This window comes from Pongo abelii, chromosome 4 (genome assembly GCF_028885655.2).
Source record: "Pongo abelii isolate AG06213 chromosome 4, NHGRI_mPonAbe1-v2.0_pri, whole genome shotgun sequence".
In the NCBI taxonomy this organism is placed as follows: domain Eukaryota; kingdom Metazoa; phylum Chordata; class Mammalia; order Primates; family Hominidae; genus Pongo; species Pongo abelii.
The window spans coordinates 5,402,686-5,408,202 of NC_071989.2; the positions used below are offsets into that span (position 1 = coordinate 5,402,686).

At 45.8% G+C, this 5,517-nt stretch overlaps 1 long non-coding RNA gene across 1 annotated transcript; it reads right to left on the bottom strand.

Moving 5' to 3' along the window:
* Positions 1–430: 430 nt before the first annotated feature.
* On the bottom strand, positions 431–4,598 carry LOC103890584 (uncharacterized). The gene is made up of 3 exons (XR_002915072.2): positions 3,949–4,598; positions 3,477–3,654; positions 431–1,774 (listed from the first exon to the last, which is right to left on the bottom strand). It is a non-coding gene; the product is annotated as an uncharacterized LOC103890584 (long non-coding RNA).
* Positions 4,599–5,517: the final 919 nt, after the last annotated feature.

Consider the following 5,517-nt stretch of genomic DNA (forward strand, 5'->3'; position numbering starts at 1 on the left):
GAGGCGGAGCTTGCAGTGAGCCGAGATCATGCCACTGCACTCCAGCCTGGGCAACAGAGCAAGACTCTGTCTCAAAAAAAAAAAAAAAAAAAAAGAAGTGAAGAGACATCAGCAAGGAAGTTCAGGTGGCTTTGTCTTACGATGATAGTTAAAAAAAAAAAAAATGCCATTGGTTCTCAACGTAGGGTGATTTTGTCCTCCAGGAGACATTTGGCAATGTCTAGTGATAGTGTTGATTGTCACAGCTAAGGGGAAGGGATGTTTCTGGCATCCAGTGGGCAGAGACCAGAATGTGAAGCCACATCCTGCAGTGTCCAGGGCAATGTCTCTGAAAAGGATGGGCTAACCCAAACTGCCCATGGTACCGAGGCTGAGAAACCCTCACTTAATGTACCACCCTAGGGATTAGGAGGAATAAATTAAAGTGGAATGTTTCACAACCATTTTAATTATGATTTAAAAAAAACTATGATATTGTCCATGTATATTTATGTTTAAGACTTATTGTTAGGTAAAAAATTATAAAATAATATTTGTGGTGTTCATATGATCAGAAAAAATTAATACATTAATTAAAATTTCATATGTAAAGAATATTACATCTTTCATGTTTTCCATAGAATGAATACATTTTTGTATGTATGTGTATACACACAGAGAGGGAGAAAGAGAAAGTAGCATATAAATAAAAATACATGCATTTTATTACCTATTACAGTATTTATTCTTCTACACACTTCTCAGTTCATGTATATACAGGAGCTTTCTTGCATCCTGCACGGATGCCTGAGGTTCCACCACTAAGGAGTCTTGTCTCTAAGTGAAGAGGTCGTTAAAGCTGTTTATGTAAAGCCTGTGTCTTGGAGACAGGGCGTCATCTCTTTATCAGTCACATGCATTGGGTATGAAATGGCCGATTGGATTGGCTGGCGTGCCTGTCACTCAGCACCACCCTGGGACCAGACAGCTTTGGTGACGGGCTCCAGAGCTGGACTGACCCTGAGAAGGCTCCACCTCAGAGCAGCACAGGGAGGAGATGAGGCCCCACAGCTTTCCCCGGGGCCAGGCCTCATGTCAAGTTGCAGAAACAGCCTGAGGACAGAGCCATGGAAAGCCGAGGAGAGGGCAGGCTTGTCTATTCCAACTTCCATCTCTGCCTCTGACCCACATCTGTGGAATCAGGGCGGTGAACCAGAAGCCTCTGGAGTTTCTCAGTGCTCTGATCCCGTGAATTCCTCCTCTGTCCCCGCGATTTCGCAATGAACGGATGCTTCCCATTCTCACCAAGTGCCTGTTGAAACTGTTTCCTCAGCCTGACAACTTTCTTCTGTTACTTTCAAATGATCACAGGCTCCCAGGAGGAAAGTTTAGGTAAATCTCTCTTCAGGTGCTGCGTCCCAAAAGTCCCAAAGAACTGTCTACCTATGAAGCGCTCTCAGGACCTGGGACATGTGACCACGGATATCCGGGGATCAGCCAGCGCAGGGCCCTGGGGAGAAGGAGGCGCCGGGTTACTGGCTCCGGGCTGCATCCCCTAGTCTGGGTCTGTGCTGTTCCTGCACTTCATAACATAATTTTCCTCTTATTCCTTAAGGCTCAACAAGTCTTCTACTGCTCTCAGTCACTTTATCCTGGGAGTCGGATGTTTGCCTGGTTTTTTTAGTGCATGGGAATACCTACCCAAAATTGCTATGTGATTTTCAAAATGCTGAATTCCGTAGATTCTTTGAGACCAGTGACTTTCACTCTTTCAATCCATTTCCATTGTGTTGAACTGTGAAGTATGATGGGGAGAGAAAAGAACACCTTTGTAAATAGCAACAAAACAAAACAAAACAAGAAAAACCTCCACAATGTCTTGAACGTCACAGACTTGTGCAAGTTGGAGCCAGTGTTCTTAACCCTGGCACTATTTATGTTTTAGGCTGGACAATTCTTTGTGTTCAGAGACTGTCCTCCCTGTGGTAGGGTATTTAGCAATGCCCCTAGGCTATACCTACCAGATGCCTGTAACTCTGCCCTTAACCCCCACTACAGGGTGAAAAGTCAAAAATGTAAAAATGTCATATCTAGGGCAACACAGGGATCCATGTGCCCCGTTGAGCAATGGCCTTCACTGTGAAGGTGCTGAAGGAGCCCAGAGCTCGTCTCTCTTCTGTGGAGATGGATGCCTCCTCTTGGTGGCCTGCAAGAACATGGTTGGTCCCAGACCATACTTCTGAAGAGTCATCAGTCCCGTTGAGCAGTAGACCATAGCTGGGATGGTTTATAAAAACTGGTCCAGTACATACATGCAAGCGTTACAAGTGATCATCTTTGTGGTAGAAACTGTGATAATTAGGAATGATAATATATTCTTCTTTGTATTCATTCATGCAACCTAAATTGTCTATGTTTATTCATTTAGTAATTTTTTAAAAGCTCAAGAAATGGAAGAAATGAGAGAGATGTTTCATGTACTCTTAGGTGATGTGGCCAACACACCCTAAGGTCACCCCTCCCCAGTGATCTATGTTTTGGATAATCCACTCCCCTGAGCATAAAGGGGCTTGTGACATAATTCTAGATAATACAATACAGCAAATGTGATGGTTACATCTGATGTGAGATTCTGCCTTAGCAAGTGGGGGCAAGAGAGACTCCCTTTTGCTGACTTGTGTAAGAAGGGCTGCCGTCCTGTAGGAAGGAGTGTGAGAGGCCACGTGGCAGGAACCATGGCAGCCCCTGGATGCTGAGAGTGGTCCCCAGCTGATAGGTTTGGCTGTGTCTCCACCCAAATCTCATCCTGAATTGTAGCTCCCATATTTCCCACATGTTGTGGGAGGGACCTGGTGGGAGATAATTGAATCATGGGGGCGGTTCCCCCATACTGTTCTCATGGTAGTCAATAAGTCTCACGAGATCTGATGATTTTATAAGGGGAAACCCCTTTTGCTTGGCTCTCATTCTCTCTTGCCTGCTGCCATGTAAGATGGGCCTTTTGCCTTCCACCATGATGGTGAGGCCTCCCCAGCCGCATGGAACTGTGAGTCCATTAAACCTCTTTTTTTTTTTTTTTAATAAAGTACCCGGTCTCAGGTATGTCTTGATCACTAGTGTAAAAATAGACTAATACACCAGCTGACTATCCCCCAAAAACAGGAACTTCAGTCCTACAACCACCAACAACCTGAGAGAGCCTTTGACAGGACCACAGCCCTGACTGAGCCCTGATTGTAGCCTGCTGAGACTCAGAGCGGAGGCCACAGCTGGTCTATGCCTGAACTTCTGACCTACTGAGAGTGGAGGTAACTGGTGTGTGATGTTTTGAGTCACTAGGCTGTGGTCATTTGTTATGCAGCTGCAGGTAACAAACACAGCCAGCTTCCCTCTCCTTTGAGAACACATCAGCCAAATGCCTTTCATTATTGCAGCCACCTCTAGGCTAAGAGAATGTGAACCCTTGAGTATTCAGTATCTGCCACATCAGAACTTACAGGACATTGAGGGGGACATGCAGCGTGGAAGAGCTGGAAGCTGACCTGGCTCTTGCCGCTCTGCCCTGATGGACTCCTATGGACACAAGCAATGCCACAGAGCACCAACCCCGGACAAGGACACCCTGAGATGGTGGGGGCGGGGGCAAGGCAAATCAATACCCCTCTGTAATCTGGTCTGGTCACAAACAAAAACAAGAACGTGGTCAATACCACAAATACGCCTAGGCATCCCCCACCCCCGGCTAATGTGAGCAGCTAGGGCTTTTACATCAATTGTAGCACCAGCCTCACTCCATTTCTCCCACCTTCCAGGACAATTAATTAAGACGTTCAACCACAGAATTACTCTCATTTCCAGACAGCACTCCATCTGAGCATGGCCTGTGTATTAGTCAGGGTTCTCTAAAGGGACAGAACTAATAGGATAGATGTACATATAAAAGGGAGTTTATTAGGAGAACTGGCTCACATGATCACAAGGGGAAGTCTCACAATAGGCCGACTGCAAGCTGAGGAGCCAAGAAGCCAGTCTGAGTCCCAAACTTCAAAGGTAGGGAGGCTCACAGTGCAGCCTTCAGTCTGTGGCTAGAGGCCTGGGAGCCCCTGGCAAACCAATGGTGTAAGTCCAAGAGTCCAAAAAAAGAGCTGAAGAACTTGGAGTCTGATGTTTGAGAGCAGGAAGCATCCAGCATTGGAGAAAGATGAAGGCTGGAAGACTCAGCAAGTCTGCTCATTCCAACTTCCGCCTGCTTTATTTTAGCTGCTGTGGCAGCTGATTAGATGGTGCCCACCCAGATTGAGGGTGGGTCTGCCTCTCCCCGTCCACTGATTAAAATGTTAATCTCCTTTGGCAACACTCTCACATATACACCCAGGAACAATCCTTTGCATCCTTCAATGCAATCAAGTTGACACTCAATATTAACCATCACAGCCTGTTTCCTTGACCCTCCCCAAGATCACCTCGTATAAGCCAAACCCTCCAAGTCTTTCCCAAGGCCCTCTCACTGCTGCTGTGGAGCTGCTGCTGGGTCCCGGTGGTGCACAGCCTTCCTTGTTGTGATGAACCAGTTGATGGCCTCAACTTTGCTGGGTTACAGGTGTGTTCCTGGTGGCCTTTGGATGACATCATTGACAAGATTATGACCAAGATAATTTTGATGCATCCTAGTTTCAGCTTAAAATTTGGGAAAACATTCATTTAAAAATAACCCATACCAAGGTTTTCACAAAATACAATCAAAATCCAGGGCATATTAGTAGATAGCTCATATGTGTACCTGCTCCGTGCGTGCTGTTGTCATTGATGTCTGGAATGGGGTAATGAATTAGAAAGTCTTCAAACACCAAATAATTATTTAATGAACTATATTTACATAGTGTATATAACACATATAACATAATTACTATGTACTAAAAGATAAGAAATTATAATTGTGCATTTTAGAAAGATTTGGTCAAAAGAGGAGGAGGTATGAGGATTTTATCATGATTCTCAATTTCACAAGCATTTCTGTAAATTAGGAGCCTACTGTACTAACTAGAAATGGTGGATGGGTTTTTAACTTCAATTCCATCCATCATGTCCCATCTAAATTCTCTGAGGTGGTAACAACAAACTGTGTCCTAGATCTTCTTCAAGCTGAAGTGCTTTGGGATGATCGCATATTCCAACAATGCCCCCTGGAGGCCCGCCTGGCCAGGGCCAGTGGACACTTGTCCCCACGGAAGCAGGTCTGTGCCACTTCTCAGCTGTCAGGGTTTGGATTTCCACCCTGATCCAGCTGCTAAATTGTCCCTACCACGTGTCCCTCACCCACTACCAGCCAATGACTCCTAGCTCATGCAATTTCCGGTGCTCACCTCTTGCTGTCCCCCACCTGGCCCTATCATAAGTTCGTGTCCATGTTGCATTCAGTGCATGGGACTCTGAGAGTGGTCCCCAGCCGACAGCCACCCATGATTCATTGACAGAAGAGAAAGGGGACACAGGGAAGAAATCTGTTACACCTGCGAGACAGAAGCCGCCCCTTTACAA